At 40.0% G+C, this 17,482-nt stretch overlaps 1 long non-coding RNA gene across 1 annotated transcript; it reads right to left on the reverse strand.

The window, feature by feature from the left end:
• Positions 1-8,399: 8,399 nt before the first annotated feature.
• LOC140370423 (uncharacterized) lies at positions 8,400-9,703 on the reverse strand. The gene is made up of 2 exons (XR_011928365.1): positions 9,580-9,703; positions 8,400-8,861 (listed from the first exon to the last, which is right to left on the reverse strand). It is a non-coding gene; the product is annotated as an uncharacterized lncRNA (long non-coding RNA).
• Between the last annotated feature and the right edge of the window lie 7,779 nt (positions 9,704-17,482).

Genomic DNA, 17,482 nt, shown 5'->3' on the forward strand with positions numbered 1-17,482 from the left:
CTGCTTCACAGGTTCCACTCTCAGTGACATTGAACACAACACACTGCCTTTTCTCTCTGTGTTTCTTCTGATAAATGTAGATTGTTTTTTACAGGATGCAGTGGTCAGGTCACAGTCACTCAGCCTCCAGTCCAGATGTTTACTCCAGGATCCACAGTCACTCTCACATGTCAAACTAACAGAGATGTGTATAACAATAATTACATGCGCTGGTATCAGCAGAAACCTGGTCAGACTCCAAAGCTCTGGATAGAACGTGCTACACGACGTCTGTCAGAAACTCCATCTCGGTTCAGTGGCAGTGGGAGCCACAGTGACTTCTCTTTGACCATCACTGGAGCTCAGGCTGAAGATGCAGCAGTTTATCACTGTCAGAGTTATCATTATATTGATGGTAAATATGTGTTCACACAGTGATTTGTGCTCGTACAAAAACCTCCCTCAGTGAGTCCTTCAGAGTGAGACCAGAGCAGGAAACAACTGCAGCTGCTCAAGAGGAACACACATCACTGATCTGTGTGTAGTTACATCAAACATTCATTAATTGATTATTTAATGTATTTCTATACATCCAGAAGATCAAAATGAGTGACACTGAATGACACGTGGTCAGTTTTCTCTCTCAACATCAAGGTTTTCATGTGTAAATAAGAAAATTGTCCAATTTAATGTCCAATTTCTTCTCTTAATTATTTAATTTAATTCACTCACGTCATTAGATTATTTTTGGGAAACATTGTAACATCAAATGCTGTTTTATTAAAATACATGTTAATCATACTAAATGATTGGTTGTTATCTAATCTAAGCCTGAGCCAATTTTCACTCAGATCTAGTTTCCTCAAATACTAAATATATCCAAAATCCTCTTTGTAAATCTTTTGTATCCAAAATGTCGACCAAATGAAGCACAATATTTACACCTGGCTTTGTCCATTTTTCAGATTTAACGTCCCTAAATATGTGCCATTTTACCAAGTTTTACACATAAAATGTGTTGATTTTATATTTGAAAAAAATTCTCCAAAGAAATTATTATTCACATTTATTTACACTACAAATAAAGATAACAAAATGTAATATGCAGTTAATCTCTTAATATTCTTTGAAAAATTCACATTTACAAACCAAAATTCTCAAGTTTAAACACTAAATAACTTTCAATCCCTCCAAAACATCTTCAACAAAAAAGTGCCAAAGCTAAAAATAATCCATTGCATTTACCCGCCAGAAAATAACCTGTAAATATTTAGTATTTAGAAACCAATTTAGTTTGGGCTATTATTGTCTGTTTACTTCTCTTTTGTATTTTAATTGTATTTTTGTCAAATTATTTGAACATTGTACATGAATATTTACAACAGGAAGTGTTATACATATAAATATATTTGTTGGCCGGTTGAGATATAAGTCCTTTACACAAAATAGTGTGATATATAAGGCTATTTGATGATTGTAACTTTGATGGGCCATAGGTCATAAAATATTAGTATAAATAGATATTTGTATTAAGGTGACAACCTCAAAATGTCATAAAAGTGGGTCAATTTGTGCAATGTGGTGGGACATGGAGATGAATAGGTTTGTCATCTGGAGGACAATATAATGTTTTTGAAATCAAGACAATAACCGACCTCTTTATTATTTATTACTATTTGTCCACCACCTGATAAAGTGGAACTATAAAGCTGCTGTTCATGTGACATAAAACATAAAAAACAAACATTCTTTACAACAAACCAACAAATTAAAAGAATTACCCGAATATATATATATATATATATATATATATATATATATTTTTTTTTTTTTTTTTAAATCCCTCTTCTTTTGATCAGTTTTTGTTGGTTTAATGAAAAATAAAATAGTAAATAAAGAGGAGCTGTCAAACCACAACAATCAGAAAACTGTCAATCAGACCATCCATCCAGACACCAGGTTTACTCCTTCAAATCTAAAATCCTTCAAATCTGACTTTCCTTTGTGTGCAGCTTGTGTCCATTTAAAATGAGATCAAAACAGATCCCAGAGTGTCGGCTTCATAAAGAGTCCAGTCATTTATTTATTCAGGTCAGTTTAGTTCAGTTTAGTTTGTTCAGTTCAGTAAAACCAATATCACTCAAATAAATAAACCCATTTTAAAACAGAAATCACTGTTCTGATATTTATACTGACAAACGTGGAATTGTTTATTTTTATTACCCTTATTATCAGGGAGTGAAAGTACTTGTGGTTTTGCTGGTTTAGTACATTTCCTCAAAAAAAAAACTACTGCATTTCACAAAATAAGTAAAACTGCTCTGTCTTGATTGCAAAGACCACGAGCATGAAAATCCAAAATGTTATCACTTCAACATGTGCAAAGATGTTTAATCAGTTAAAATAATTATTTTTGCAAAGCCATATAATGTATATAATCCTCAGCTCCCTCCACTCCTTCAAAAAATACAAATAAAATAAAAAACAGATCTTGTTCCCGCTGATCAGTACGACGGATCTGAATCCATTTGTGTGAGAAAAACACCACCACGTTTTGATCAGACTTGGTCAAAATTCTTGCCTGAACGTTCTGCAGTGTGGCATTAAATATATTTCTCTTACTTTTTACTTTTGTAGTGTTTTAGTTGTTGTTGTCATTATACATACATATATATATACATATATATATAAAGGGGGGTGCACGGTGGCAAAGGCGGTTAAAGGAGATCATGGGTTCGATTCCCGGACCAGACCAACATCACATGATCTCTCTGGGTGGAGTTACCGTGGGTTCTCTCCGGGTTCTCTCCGGGTTCTCTCCGGGTTCTCTCCGGGTTCTCTCCGGGTTCTCTGGCTCCTCCCACCGTCCAAAGACGTGCATGTGTGAGGTCAAATTGGTGACTGTAAATTGGCCCTAGTGAATGAACGTGAGAGTGAATGTTTGTCTGTAATGTCTATGTCTCTGTGTCGGCCACTGTCCAGGGTGTACCCCGCCTAAGGCCCGAAGTCACTGGGATAGGCTCCAGTCAACCGCGACCCCGAAAGGGAACAAGCGGTAGAAAATGGATGGATGGATGGATATATAAAGGGAAATCGCAGTAACAGAATTAATTCACTAGAGAGAGCACTACATCCATCTAAGGAACTTTAGGCTGCTGCTTCTCAGAAGAATAACTTCAAGCAAAGTGTTTATGCAAAGGACTTTAAAAGTGAAACATTTAGAGGAACAGGCAATTTTAGACTTAAAATGAATGGCTTCTATTTGAATCCTTTCAGTTTCTCAAAAGCAGGTGCATTCAAATGTGTTTGACGGTAAAGACAAGCATCGCTGCTCCTCCCAGGGCGGTTGAGGTCTGATATTTCTAATCAGTTTAATGCTTATGGTGTTGGTATGTGCAACATCACAAAAATATAAACTTGACCAACAAAAAGAGTAGAAATTAAATTGTTTTGAGGATTACAGTATGTAATCCTGATTTATGTAATAATTAAAAAGAATAAGATGTTATAAAATCATCACTTTGAGTAAAAAACATAACGAGTCACGACAAGTAAAACATATTTAAACAGCTATTAAAAGCTTTACATGAGGCAGTTTAAGTCATTATATATCATCATGTTCATCTGATCTTCCCTGAGTTTGATAGTAAACTGAAGACTATAGGACTCAGGTGGATGCAGCCAGGGGGAGGTTATTGTTTTAAAGACTGATTGCTCTCTCTCTGTTGACTGTTCTGTGACCAGTTAAATCTGAACCAAAAGTGATCGAATAAATATTACAGTTGCCATTTTTATTTAAATTTGTACCTTTTTATTATTCAAACTAAATCATTGTGGACATTTAAAGTCACATATTTTAATCATTTTTGTTCAACTAAAATGAACAAAGACGTGACATTTCCACAGGTCCAAGGACAAAAGACAGAACACTTCTCATCATGTGTCAACACAAGCTTTATTATCACTCCCTGCACTGACCATAAGCCACACTCTACATCTAACTCTTCTATTGCAGTTGTGGGTGGTCTCCATGTTCAGGGCCCATGCAGCTCTAAGCACTGGCTCCTCTGCAATGACTGGACCTGGGTGTGTCCGTGGTGGTGCACCCTGCAGGAGAACAGCTGTCCCTGCAGCCAGCTGTCCTCACTCAGGCTCAGGACGCTGCTGCTGCTGTACAGGCCGCTCTTCTCCTGCTCCACACTGCTCTGAGACGCACCTAAGGACCAGCATTTGAACAAGGAAGGGTCAGACATCAAGCAAACACTCTCCTCTGCAGTAACAATATACCGGGGTAAAAAAGAATAAAAACATTCACCAGTTTAATGTCTTTACTTTGATGGTTCTGGTCGTTTATGGAGTGAAGCTGAACAATAAAGGTTCTCATAATGTGTCCCGTTCTCTCAGTCGAATGCAAAAATCTTCGTTTTTCCAAATGTTTCAAACAAAACATAGACAGACAATGATGGGTTTGATATGACAAGTATAAAGAAGACAATCGATTGTAAAGCAAAACCTCTAAGTCATATTCACAACCAGGTCCTTCACTTCTGGACTTTTCCCAGACAGAATGAAAATCTGGAAAATAATCCCAGTATTTAAATCAGGTGATAAACACTGCCTAACAAACTATCCAGCAATTTATTTCATTTCACTATTTGCTTCAATATTATAAAAACTCTTTGCGTATAGACTAGACTCATTCATAGAAAAAGGATTTGTTAAATGAGTGTCAGTTTGGTTTCAGGGAAAAACAATCTACAGCTTTAGCACTTACACAGATACAGAACATATCACCACAGCAACTGGAAATAAACAAAGCGCTCTAGCAGTGTTTATCCACCTCAAAAAGGCCTTCCACACCATAGACCAGAGCATATTAATAACACAAAATGCAGGGCTATGAAATAAGAGGGGGAGTGTTAAAGTGGGTCAGTTCCTACTTGGTAAATAGACAACAGTTTGTACAATTTGCTGGAAACATCTCAATAAAACTCAATATTGAATGTGGAATTCCCCAAGGTTCTGTTCTTTGGCCTAAACTTTTCATATGATATATTCATGATTTATGTGCAGTATCACACATATTGCAGTTTGTGACAATATAACCAACTCAACAAAGACAATGGAAAAGGAAATGATAAAAATAAAATGTTTGTTTGATGAAAATAAATTGTCCTTAAATGTAAACAAGACTAAATTTATGCTTTTTACAAACTTTAACACAAATATAAACATCCAGTTGTTCATTAATGGAATAAATATTTAACAAGTATCGGAAATACCATTTTTGTAAGTGACACTGGATGAGAAACTAAACTGTAAATCTCATGTAAACGATACACAAAGGAAAATATGTAAAAATATATCAGGTTTACATAAAGTTAATCATATCATCAACCAAAACACATGAAGGTTTCTATTCTGTACATTGATCTTGCCTTATTTCTTTTATTGCCTGGAAGTTTGGGGGAAACACATACAATAACACAATTAAACCTCTGATTACAAAAAAAAGCAGTAAGAATTATTCATAAAGTCCATTTAAGAGAAAACACTGACTAATTATTTATGAGATCTAAATGATTGAAATGACAAGATCTTATAAAATGACAAACACTCACGATGATGTACAAAGTGAGAAAGTTGCTGTTGCCATTAACGATACAAACTTTGTTCTCTTCTAGAGCCGATCATCCAGACAGCAGGGGGCGCCACTTCTCTGCCCTTTGCCTGGACCACACAAAAACAAATGGGAATCTCTGTGGCTGAAGTCAAACTTCTCTGCTCCTTTTTGATTGTGATGGTCATTTATGTTAAATAACAGACAATTTAAAATGAATAAAGTAAATAAATAAATGTATGTTAGAGATGAGATCACTGAGCCACTTTTTAAACTCTGGCACCTGAGATTCTGACCAGACTCAACACAACATCATTTCCACCTGTTTTCCCATGTTGCCTTGACCTCCCTCCATACACACTGCACACAACATGAGAAAACTCACAGCAGAGGTCTGTTCATATTCACTAGTACATATGTGTAGGATATGCAGATGTCCTCCCCCTGTTGCCATGGTGACAGGAATGCGGGCTAAAGCTGTTATTAGCTGCCCGTGTGCAGTTTTACGGCCCTCCAAAGCAGAGGACGTGATAGCGACAACAGAGACGCTCTGAACTTTGAAAATTACCTTTCATCAAATGACTCCTTTTGGATTACAGAGAGTAATGATCTCCCCAAGACAAAAGCTAAAACGCTTAACAGACTATGCAGTTGTAGTAGACAATCATCCGATTGCAGAAGATGTCCATCAGATGACTTTACATGTATTTATTGTGTTATCGTGTTTTACATGTCAATTTATCTGTTTTATAACTTGTTTTGTGGATAAATGTCATCTTCTGTGTAACTCTTGTGGCCTTTGGTAAAGCCGAACGGGGGTCTTCCTCCAGATCTCGTCCCCTTATCAAGCTGTCTCAGCGGCTGATTGGCTGAAGCCACGGCGCCAAAAACCCCCGCAGGGTTGTAAGTCAGAAAGACAAGAGAGTTACAGTCAGTTCCATCCGAGTTCCATTCGAGTTTCCTTCGAAGCTCGACCCTCCCTTCAGGGTCCCACCGGCAAGGTCCATGACACTGGGCCTTGGGAGGCTAGCGAGGTCTACGGGACAAAGACTTTTCCAAGAGAGAATGCCCACAGAAGCCAACTTTCCCTCCCGGAACTAGAAATCTGTGCCCAATTTTGTATTGATACTGCATCACACAAAATCAAGCAAAGGACCTTTTTGCAACTTTTCAAGTCCACAGCCTTTTAGACCAGCTTCATCGGTGGAGCAGCACGACGGCCTTTTCATTTGGGAACGCCTCAGAGCCAAGGAGAACGCCTCAGAGCCAAGGAGAACGCCTCAGAGCCAAGGAGAACGCCTCAGAGCCAAGGAGAACGCAGATCGCAGAACCTGGTCCAGTCCTTCTTTGGCCAGACAACGTCAGAGCCGAGCTCCAGAGCAGCCCTGCTCAGCGTGTGGACTGAGCTGCAGCGTGACCCCTTGAGTGAAGCCTGGAGGCGACACCAACGACACGCAGGCTCTTGGACTCCACACAGGCTCTTGGACTCCACACAGGCTCTTGGACTCCACACAGGCTCTTGGACTCCACACAGGCTCTTGGACTCCACACAGGCTCTTGGACTCCACACAGGCTCTTGGACTCCACACAGGCTCTTGGACTCCACACAGGCTCTTGGACTCCACACAGGCTCTTGGACTCCACACAGGCCCGTCTCCTCAGGATCACAGCTTCTGGTTCCGTTCGTTTGAATGCACTTCACAGGCTGAATTTCATCTTAGAATTAACTCTAACACACAACTAGATAGATCTAGAACCTTCATGTCTAGTGTTTTCCATCTGTTATCGACTCATTTGCATATTCCTAATTCATCTTTATCTGTTTAATTATTTGGTCATTAAATCTTCATAACCCACATTTGGTAAAGTGTTCCTTCATTTCCAGAAAAGGGGTCAATGTCACGGTTACGTTCTCAAACCTTCAGATCAACGAGCACATTCATTTCTAATTATAGGCGCAATGGATGATTTTTCGGCGATTTGAGAACGCAGGCGGAAGTGCGCATGCGCACCCGCCCGTGCGGACTGATACAACACACACGTGCGTTTGTTTATCAGCGCAACGGATCGCATCACATCTCTCGTCTCGTACACTGAGGGAACTATATTATAATAGATCAATGCGCTTAGACACGCGGAAACGTGGGACGGTGAGCGGTAGGTGCGTTTTATGATTGATACGTGGCAGGACTAATCGGCAGTCCACGCCACGAGGAAATAAGACTCAAAAAAATCATCCATTCAACCTTTAATTAATTGATTTACATATCTGATTATAGAGTTTTAAAAAATGCAGATTATCCGGCTGGAGCCCCATTCTACTCTTAAAAATACGATTCAAACTTACCCACACTTATGCAGTGTGTCATGTTTGAATTCTTGAACAATTCTTTAATCGATATCAACCTTGAATGCCCCCCGACCTTCACAAGTGGGTGGAAATTCATAACCTTACAGTACTTGTACTAGTATGATACTCTACATATGTTCAATCTAAAGTGGAAGCTGTTGTTACAGATGTCGACACAAAGAAAACATTTAAGAGTTTAAAATCCTCTGCTAATTCATCATGTTGAAACTTTATGCAAATCATGTCAGAAAACTGCCATAGTTTAAGATCTCAGTTTGACTTCATTTAGCCGAGTCATGTTCCACTTGGACAGGTGTATGCAAATTATGTTCTACTTTCAAACGCACAAGTGAGTGAAGGGTCACATGATCAGCTGATTCTTCCTGAGTTTGAGCAAAGTGACATCACATTTCATCCTCCACATGATTCATAGAACAAATGACAAAATGCTTTGATCAACACAAGCTTTATTAGCACAAGTCGCAGTCACATGTGAAGCTGCACAGTCACATGTTTGTTCCTGACTCCTCCATCAGCTCAGTCAAACCCAGGGCGTGTCCCATAGAGCAGGTGAAGTGTGTCCTCATGTGGACGTGTCTCACTCGGAGCAGGACAGTGACTCCAGGCTCTGAGTGACTGGGCTCTGTCCACTTCGATGGGCCTCACAGCTCACTGATGTGTCTCTCCAGAGCTCTGTGGACAGACTCAGGACGCTGATGCTGCTGTAGAGGCCGTCCCCTCTCAGGACCCCCGGGCTGTGGGACCCCTCTCTGGAGGCCCCGCCCACTCTCCAACCCAGCGTCCAATCAGAGGGGAAACCCCCGCTGGCCACACACAGCAGCGTGGCACTGCCCCTCTGCAGCTCCTCTCTGGACGGGGGCAGGACGGTCAGGACGGGCCGCTGTACTCCCACTGCACACAGACAGGGGGCAGCACAACGTGTTCAAGCAACGCATCAGAAAACTGCACAAAATGATGAAGACTAGAGACATTTTCATCTGTGTCTTTCACTTCCTGTTCACTACAAGTCCAACCAACGAACCATGGACAACTGCCACCAAGAAAAGTATAGATTTATAATCCTTAGTAAAGACTTATTGAACTAGTAAATAAAATTTAACTTAAATAATACATGCATCTGCAGCTTTATTTCTATATTTTATACTTGATTAACTTTAAAATTAAGAATGACAATTTTTTTTAAGAGTAAAGCCCATAATTTACATATACCAGTACTCAAAATAAAATAGTTCCCTGATAAATTATATAATATTTTCTTAAAATATACTGAAGGTTAAATTAAAATCTATTTATTTTTAAACAACACATGCATATAATTACTGTTTTTAAATGCCTTTTCTTTCATTCTGTAACCTTTTCTGATCAAAATGTATTTTTATGTCAATATAATCTACTAGAATGTTTTATCATATTATAATATTATCGAAATAATATTAAGTACAATTTTAATTCTTATATTTGAGAGCATTTTTTCATTAGCTTATCACTCTAGAGAACTACAACAAAAACTAACTAAAACATTTTAAATGTAAAATGTATAAACATAACTAAAATCCAGTTAAAATACCAGTAGTCCTGTCCTGAAAAATATGAAGTAAAAAGTACTTACAGTCTACGATGAGTTGTGTTCCTCCTCCAAACGTGACCCACAGTGATACAAAGTCATGAAGAGGCCGTACAAAAACCTCTGCTCTTCTGCTGCACACACAGCTCTCACACAACATCTACTTATGTTTCATCTCTATTATTGTATTAACCAGTTACTTAAACTCAAATTTTAAGCATGTTAAACATAAAGCAACTTTAAAATATTTTTCATTTTATTATTGATATAAATACATTTATTTATTTTTAATACTTCTACTATTAAATGTTTTGGGTCTTGAGACATTTTCTGTGCAACAAAATCATGGTGACTCATAAAATATGGTTTAGTAGAATATCTCTTATAATTAAATGTCTTTGTTAGAGTCAGCCATGTTATTTTGATTCCAATAATGTTTACATTATTTAATAACTGGACTGACAGCCATGAGTTTATCTGAAAAGCTAAAGTTGGCTCTAGGCAAAGAAACACATTTGATACAAAACAGCATCTCAATGTGCTGAGCTCTATAAGGTCAACAAAAGGCTCCAAGTTAAACTATATATATTGTTATACTGTACGTTTTATATTCATACTATACTGTTTACAGACTTTTACTGCTTCATATATTTGTATCTGACTGTCGACATCGTAGGCTAAAATTGTTTCCTTATTCTGTCTCTTCTCCATTATTTTTGGTCCTTATTAAAGTAATAAATCATTTTGAAATTACAAGATCATAATTACATAAAAGTGTTGGGTTCAGAGTTGAGACAGTATTTCCATAGAGAGGAGGGTCACATGATCAGCTGATTCTTCCTGAGTTTTATAGTGAGCTGAAGACTGCAGGACTCACATGTGTCAGTGAACGCACCATGGCTCTGGGCTGCACCATCCTCATCTGGACACTGGCCTGCTGCTGCTTCACAGGTTCCACTCTCAGTGACATTGAACACAACACACTGCCTTTTCTCTCTGTGTTTCTTCTGATAAATGTAGATTGTTTTTTACAGGATGCAGTGGTCAGGTCACAGTCACTCAGCCTCCAGTCCAGATGTTTACTCCAGGATCCACAGTCACTCTCACATGTCAAACTAACAGAGATGTTGCTCATGGCGGTGGTTCTCTTTGGTACATGTTTTGGTATCAGCAGAAACCTGGTCAGACTCCAAAGCTCTGGATAGAACGTGCTACACGACGTCTGTCAGAAACTCCATCTCGGTTCAGTGGCAGTGGGAGCCACAGTGACTTCTCTTTGACCATCACTGGAGCTCAGGCTGAAGATGCAGCAGTTTATCACTGTCAGAGTTATCATAGCGGTGATGTGTTCACACAGTGATTTGTGCTCGTACAAAAACCTCCCTCAGTGAGTCCTTCAGAGTGAGACCAGAGCAGGAAACAACTGCAGCTGCTCAAGAGGAACACACATCACTGATCTGTGTGTAGTTACACCAAACATTCATTTATAGATTATTTAATGTATTTCTATACATCCAGAAGATCAAAATGAGTGACACTGAATGACACATGGTCAGTTTTCTCTCTCAACATCAAGGTTTTCATGTGTAAATAAGAAAATTGTCCAATTTCATGTCCAATTTCTTCTCCTAATTATTTAATTTAATTCACTCACATCATTAGATTATTTTTGGGAAACATTGTTACATCAAATGCTGTTTTATTAAAATACATGTTAATCATATAAAATGATTGGTTGTTATCTAATCTAAGCCTGAGCCAATTTTCACTCAGATCTAGTTTCCTCAAATACTAAATAAATCCAAAATCCTCTTTATAAATATTTTGTATCCAAAATGTCGACCAAATGAAGCACAATATTTACACCTGGCTTTGTCCATTTTTCAGATTTAACGGCCCTAAATATGTGCAATTTTGCCCAGTTTTACACATAAAATGTGTTGATTTTATATTTGAAAAGAATTCTCCAAAGAAATTATTATTTACATTTATTTACACTACAAATAAAGATAACAAAATGTAATATGCAGTTAATCTCTTAATATTTTTTGAAAAAATTCACATTTACAAACCAAAACTTCTCAAGTCAAAACATCTTCAACAAAAAAGTGCCAAAGCTAAAAATAATCCATTGCATTTACCCGCGAGAAAATAACCTGTAAATATTTAGTATTTAGAAACCAATTTAGTTTGGGCTATTATTAGGCCCGAGCGCCACAAGCTGGCGAGAGGCCTATTAATATCGTAAGGCCGTGCGAAGCACGGCTGCGAAAGTGCGCACGTAGTGCGCACGAAATCGAGCGCGAAGCGCTCGCCCACTTCCAAACACTCACTAACGCACTCCTCCACTCACACACGCCCCGTGCATACTAATTAGTAGTAGGAAAATGGAACATTACCGTTGTAAACGGGCGAAGCCCGTGCAAAAGTGCGCACTAAACGAGCCATATAAAGCACTCATTTGCGCTAAGTAGCTCACGAATACGTTCCCCATCTCTTGCATGTTCCGTGCATATAAGCATGTAATGCAAAAATTTAACATTATTACTGTATAGAGGGCCAAAAACACAAACGAAAGTACCCGTCAGTGACCAGGGACCCACACCATGAGGTAGGAAAGCGCGAGCGCTTTCCGAAAATGTATAGTTTATGATATTTGGAAAATGGGAAACATTGTTTTCGCATCGGAATATTATTAGGCCCGAGCCCCAGCAGGGCGGAGGGCCTATTGCTCCCGCAACGCTGCCGAAGGCAGCGTTGCAACTGTCTGACCAAACATGCGGGCGCAGCCCGCATGTTTGGTGCCCCGTCGCCCCTGGCAAGTACAGTGAACTAGCTGCTATGACAGAAATAGTCAACAATTAGTGAATGGGCGTAGCCCATTCACTAATTGTTGACAACAGCAGCGCGAAGCGCTGCATTCCTTCAAAAACCCTCCTGGCATCGTCCCGTATGCGAGAATCCATGCCGCAGGCATGGGCCATGCTTGTATCTGCTCAAATCAATGGAAGTCTATGGGGAGTGGGCGGGGCATCCCGACGGAATAGGGAGTGAGTAATGATGATTCCACCCCATGGCGGCATCGGGAAGGCTTAGAGCTTTCAAACGATGTATAATTTGTTGTTATAGTGGAAACGGCTATATTGTTTTTGCTAAAAATATTATTATTAGGCCCGAGCGCCACAAGCTGGCGAGAGGCCTATTAATCTCGTAAGGCCGTGCGAAGCACGGCTGCGAAAGTGCGCACGTAGTGCACACGAAATCGAGCGCGAAGCGCTCGCCCACTTCCAAACACTCACTAACGCACTCCTTCACTCATGCACGCCCCGTGCATACTAATTAGTTGTAGGAAAATGGAACATTACCGCTGTAAACGGGCGAAGCCCGTGCAAAAGTTCGCACTAAACGAGCACTTTACATTGGGATGACGACCGCGAAGCATGGGCCATGCTTGTATCTGCTCAAATTAATGGAAGTCTATGGGGAGTGGGCGGGGCATCCCGACGGAATAGGGAGTGACAAGCGCGTAAGCGCTCGTAATGATGATTCCACCCCATGGCGGCATCGGGAAGGCTTAGAGCTTTCAAACGATGTATAATTTGTTGTTATAGTGGAAACGGCTATATTGTTTTTGCTAAAAATATTATTATTTTTATTTTTCTTGTTCTTCTGCTTTTTGATCTCTAATTTGACCCCCTGAACATGCTCAAAAACTCACCAAACTTTGCCCAAAATTCAGAATCGGCGAAAAATTTGATTTTTTCTGGGCCATTTTTTTTTTCGTTAAAAAATGGCGCGACAGCGCCACCGACAAAAGTCAAAATACATTGCGCCTATGGGAGACGCCCCGAGGTCAACTTTGGCGTAAAGCTACGAAATTCGGGACACGCATTCCTCTCGTGAGGACGAACAAAAAAAATCATTGTGGCCACGCCCCCAGACTTACCCTATGGCCGCCATCTTCCTTTGAAAATGAAAATACGCTGTGTTAGTCATTTTGTTCACGTCAAACTTTGACGAACTCCTCCTAGGGCGTTTTGCCCACCGACTTCAAAATCGGCGTACGTCCTCTGGACAAGTGGGGCATCTAAAGTTATTCAATTTTTTGAGATACCTTTAACGGTCTGTGTGCGGCGCAGCCGCAAAGTTGGACAACTTATTTTGGAATATTGCAGATCTAAAAATTGCTCCCATTTGATCAAAACCAGTCCGATTAGGACCAAATTTGAATCAGTTGTTAAACTTTCTAGTTTGGACCAGTTTAGGCTGACAAAATTGAAATGGCCGCGATAGCGCCCCCTACAGAGTGACCTTTAAATTCACATTGAAGGTCAAAAATTAGTTTTACCAAAATTGTCTAAACTTTACCCAAAATTCTATTTTGCCGTCCCGATCACAAAAGCCAATCACAAAAATGCCTAAATTTTTACGGCGTAGTCGTAGCGATGACAGAAACCTCCCATGTTATCCCTATGGGAAAACCGCAAAATCTCTCAAATTACCACATTTTTATGTTTTACACTTCAACGAACTCCTCCTAGTGCGTTTTGCCCACCAACCTCAAAATCGGTGTACGTCCTCTAGACAAGTGGTGCATCTAAAGTTATCCAAATTTTAAGGATAACTTTTACGGTCTCTGTGCGACGGAGCCGCAAACGTTTCCCAGAATTCTGACTATTTGGCCTTCAGAGTGGCCTATAAACAATAGAGTTTTTCCAAATGACATGACATTTTGCACTAAATTCTAATTTGCCATCCTGATCATACAAGTATGAGAGCCAAAGTCATATTTTGTACGGCGTAACCGTAGCGTTGACAGAAACATCCCATGTTATCCTTATGGGAAAATCGTAGAATCGCTCAAATCACCACATTTTTACACTTCACACTTTAACAAACTCCTCCTAGGGCGATTGTCCGATCAAGCTCATATTTGGGGAAAATCATCTACACAAGCGGGCCATCAAAACTTATCCATATTTTGATTCTAAGTGCTACGGTCTCTGTGTGGCGGACCCGCAAATATATGTCAGAAATGGGAAAACAGCGAAATCTCCAAAATGACCACATTTTCACGCTTCACACTTTCACCAACTCCTCCTAGGCCGATTGCCCGATCAAGCTCATATTTGGGGAAATCATCTACACAAATGGGGCATCAAAAGTTATCCATATTTTGATTTTAAGTGCTACGTGCTCTGTGCCGTGGAGCTGCAAATATACTGTCACAAATGGGAAAAACGCCAAATCCTTGAAATGTTCACATTTATGCTTCACACTTTAATGAACTCCTCTGTGGGCAATAGCTCGATCAAGCTCATATTTGGGAAAAATAATCTACACAAGCGGAGCATCAAAAGTTATCCATATTTTTATTCCAAGTGTCACGGTCTCTGTGCGCTGGAGCTGCACATTTGACCGACATTTGTGTTAATTTGCACTGGTTAAGCACAGCATTGTACATGTCCAATGTGTCGCTGTCTTAGTTCTTAGACAATTGCGTTAGCGCCATCTCTGTAAAATGCAGAGAGCAGAGTCGGAAGGCCGGCGGCCCGCGAGGGCCGTTGGATGCCGCTTGCGGCTTTAATTCTTTCTTTCTTTCTTTCTTTCTTCTTCTCGGGACCAACCCCCCTATTTTTCACCCAGTGAACATTGACGAAAAGTCACAAAAATTTGCACGCCTCTAAAAATCGTGCCTCTCTACATTCTGGCTATTTCCTTTTTCTAAAATAAAAAAAATTGGCGCGTCAGCGCCCCCAAATGTACCAAAAATGCATTGAGAGATGGGAAATGACCCAAAAAAAATATGATCGTAGAATCATGAAATTTGGCGCAGAGGTAGATGGTGACAAGAGAAGTAAAAAATATTATTACGGCAACGCCGTCCGCCCAACCAAATGTCGGCCATATTGCTTCAAAAATGGCTAAACATGACTTCGGAGTTTTTCCAAACGTCGTACTTTTACGAACTCCTCCAAGGGCGTTGGCCCTAAAAAGCTGAAATTTGGTGAAAATGCTACTGAGGAGTGGGACATGAAAAGTTATCCAAATTACATTGATACCTCTCACGGTCTCTGTGCGGCGAAGCCGCAAACTGTAGCTAGAATTTCAGAAATCTCCCATATTTAAAATTTCTGCCGTTTGCGCAGATAAAGTCCGAATTGCGTCAAATTAGAATCAGTTGTTAAACTCTTTGCCCTAAACCTACTTGAAGTGAAATAAATTCATTTGGCGCCACAGCGCCCCCTACAGATTTTATATGGAGGTTAAATGTTTAGTTATGTTTAGCGTAATAAAAGGACAATTGGGGCGCGTTAGCGCCCCCTCCTCTTGCGGCGTGGCGGCGGTGTGGCGGCGGCGTGGCGAGGGCCGATCATTGCCGCTTGCGGCTATATTTATTATTATTTTTCTTGTTCTTCAGCGCTTTGATCTCTAATTTGACCCCCTGAACATGCTCAAAAACTCACCAAACTTTGCCCAAAATTCAGAATCGGCGAAAAATTTTGTTTTTTCTGGGCCATTTTTTTTTTCGTTAAAAATGGCGCGACAGCGCCACCGACAAAAGTCAAAATACATTGCGCCTATGGGAGACGCCCCGAGGTCAACTTTGTCGTAAAGCTACGAAATTCGGGACACGCATTCCTCTCGTGAGGACAAAAAAAAAAAATCATTGTGGCCACGCCCCCAGACTTACCCTATGGCCGCCATCTTCCTTTGAAAATGAAAACACGCTGTGTTAGCCATTTTGTTCACGTCAAACTTTGACGAACTCCTCCTAGGGCGTTTTGCCCACCGACTTCAAAATCGGCGTACGTCCTCCGGACAAGTGGGGCATCTAAAGTTATCGAATTTTTTGAGATACCTTTTACGGTCTGTGTGCGGCGCAGCCGCAAAGTTGGACAATATATTTTGGAATATTGCAGATCTAAAAATTGCTCCCATTTGATCAAAACCAGTCCGATTAGGACCAAATTTGAATCAGTTGTTAAACTTTCTAGTTTGGACCAGTTTATGATGACAAAATTGAAATGGGCGCGATAGCGCCCCCTACAGAGTGACCTTTAAATTAACATTGAAGGTCAAAAATTAGTTTTACCAAAATGTTCTAAACTTTACCCAAAATTCTATTTTGCCGTCCCGATCACAAAATCTCTCAAATATCCACATTTTTATGTTTCACACTTTTAACGAACTCCTCCTAGTGCGTTTTGCCCACGAACCTCAAAATCGGTGTACGTCCTCTAGACAAGTGGGGCATCTAAAGTTATCCAAATTTTAAGGATAACTTTTACGGTCTCTGTGCGACGGAGCCGCAAACGTTTCCCAGAATTCTGACTATTTGGCCTTCAGAGTGGCCTATAAACAATAGAGTTTTTCCAAATGACATGACATTTTGAACAAAATTCTAATTTGCCATCCTGATCATAAAAGTATGAGAGCCAAAGTCATATTTTGTACGGCGTAACCGTAGCGATGACAGAAACATCCCATGTTATCCTTATGGGAAAATCGCAGAATCGCTCAAATCACCACATTTTTTATGCTTCACACTTTAACAAACTCCTCCTAGGGCGATTGTCCGATCAAGTTCATATTTGGAGAATATCATCTACACAAGCGGGGCATCAAAACGTATCCATATTTTGATTCTAAGTGCTACGGTCTTTGTGTGGCGGACCCGCAAATATATGTCAGAAATGGGAAAACAGCGAAATCTCTGAAATGTTCACATTTACGCTTCACACTTTAACAAACTCCTCTGTGGGCAATAGCTCGATCAAGCTCATATTTGAGGAAATATCATCTACACAAGCGGCATCAAAACTTATCCATATTTATATTCTAAGTGCTACGGTCTCTGTGCGGCGGAGCAGCAAATTTGACAGACACTTGTGTTGATTTGCACTGGATTGGCCATGTCCAATGTGTCGCCGTCTGTCAAGTTCTT

This window comes from Eucyclogobius newberryi, unplaced genomic scaffold, assembly GCF_026437365.1.
Source record: "Eucyclogobius newberryi isolate DKJ021-1_F unplaced genomic scaffold, fEucNew1.0.hap1 SCAF_21, whole genome shotgun sequence".
In the NCBI taxonomy this organism is placed as follows: domain Eukaryota; kingdom Metazoa; phylum Chordata; class Actinopteri; order Gobiiformes; family Gobiidae; genus Eucyclogobius; species Eucyclogobius newberryi.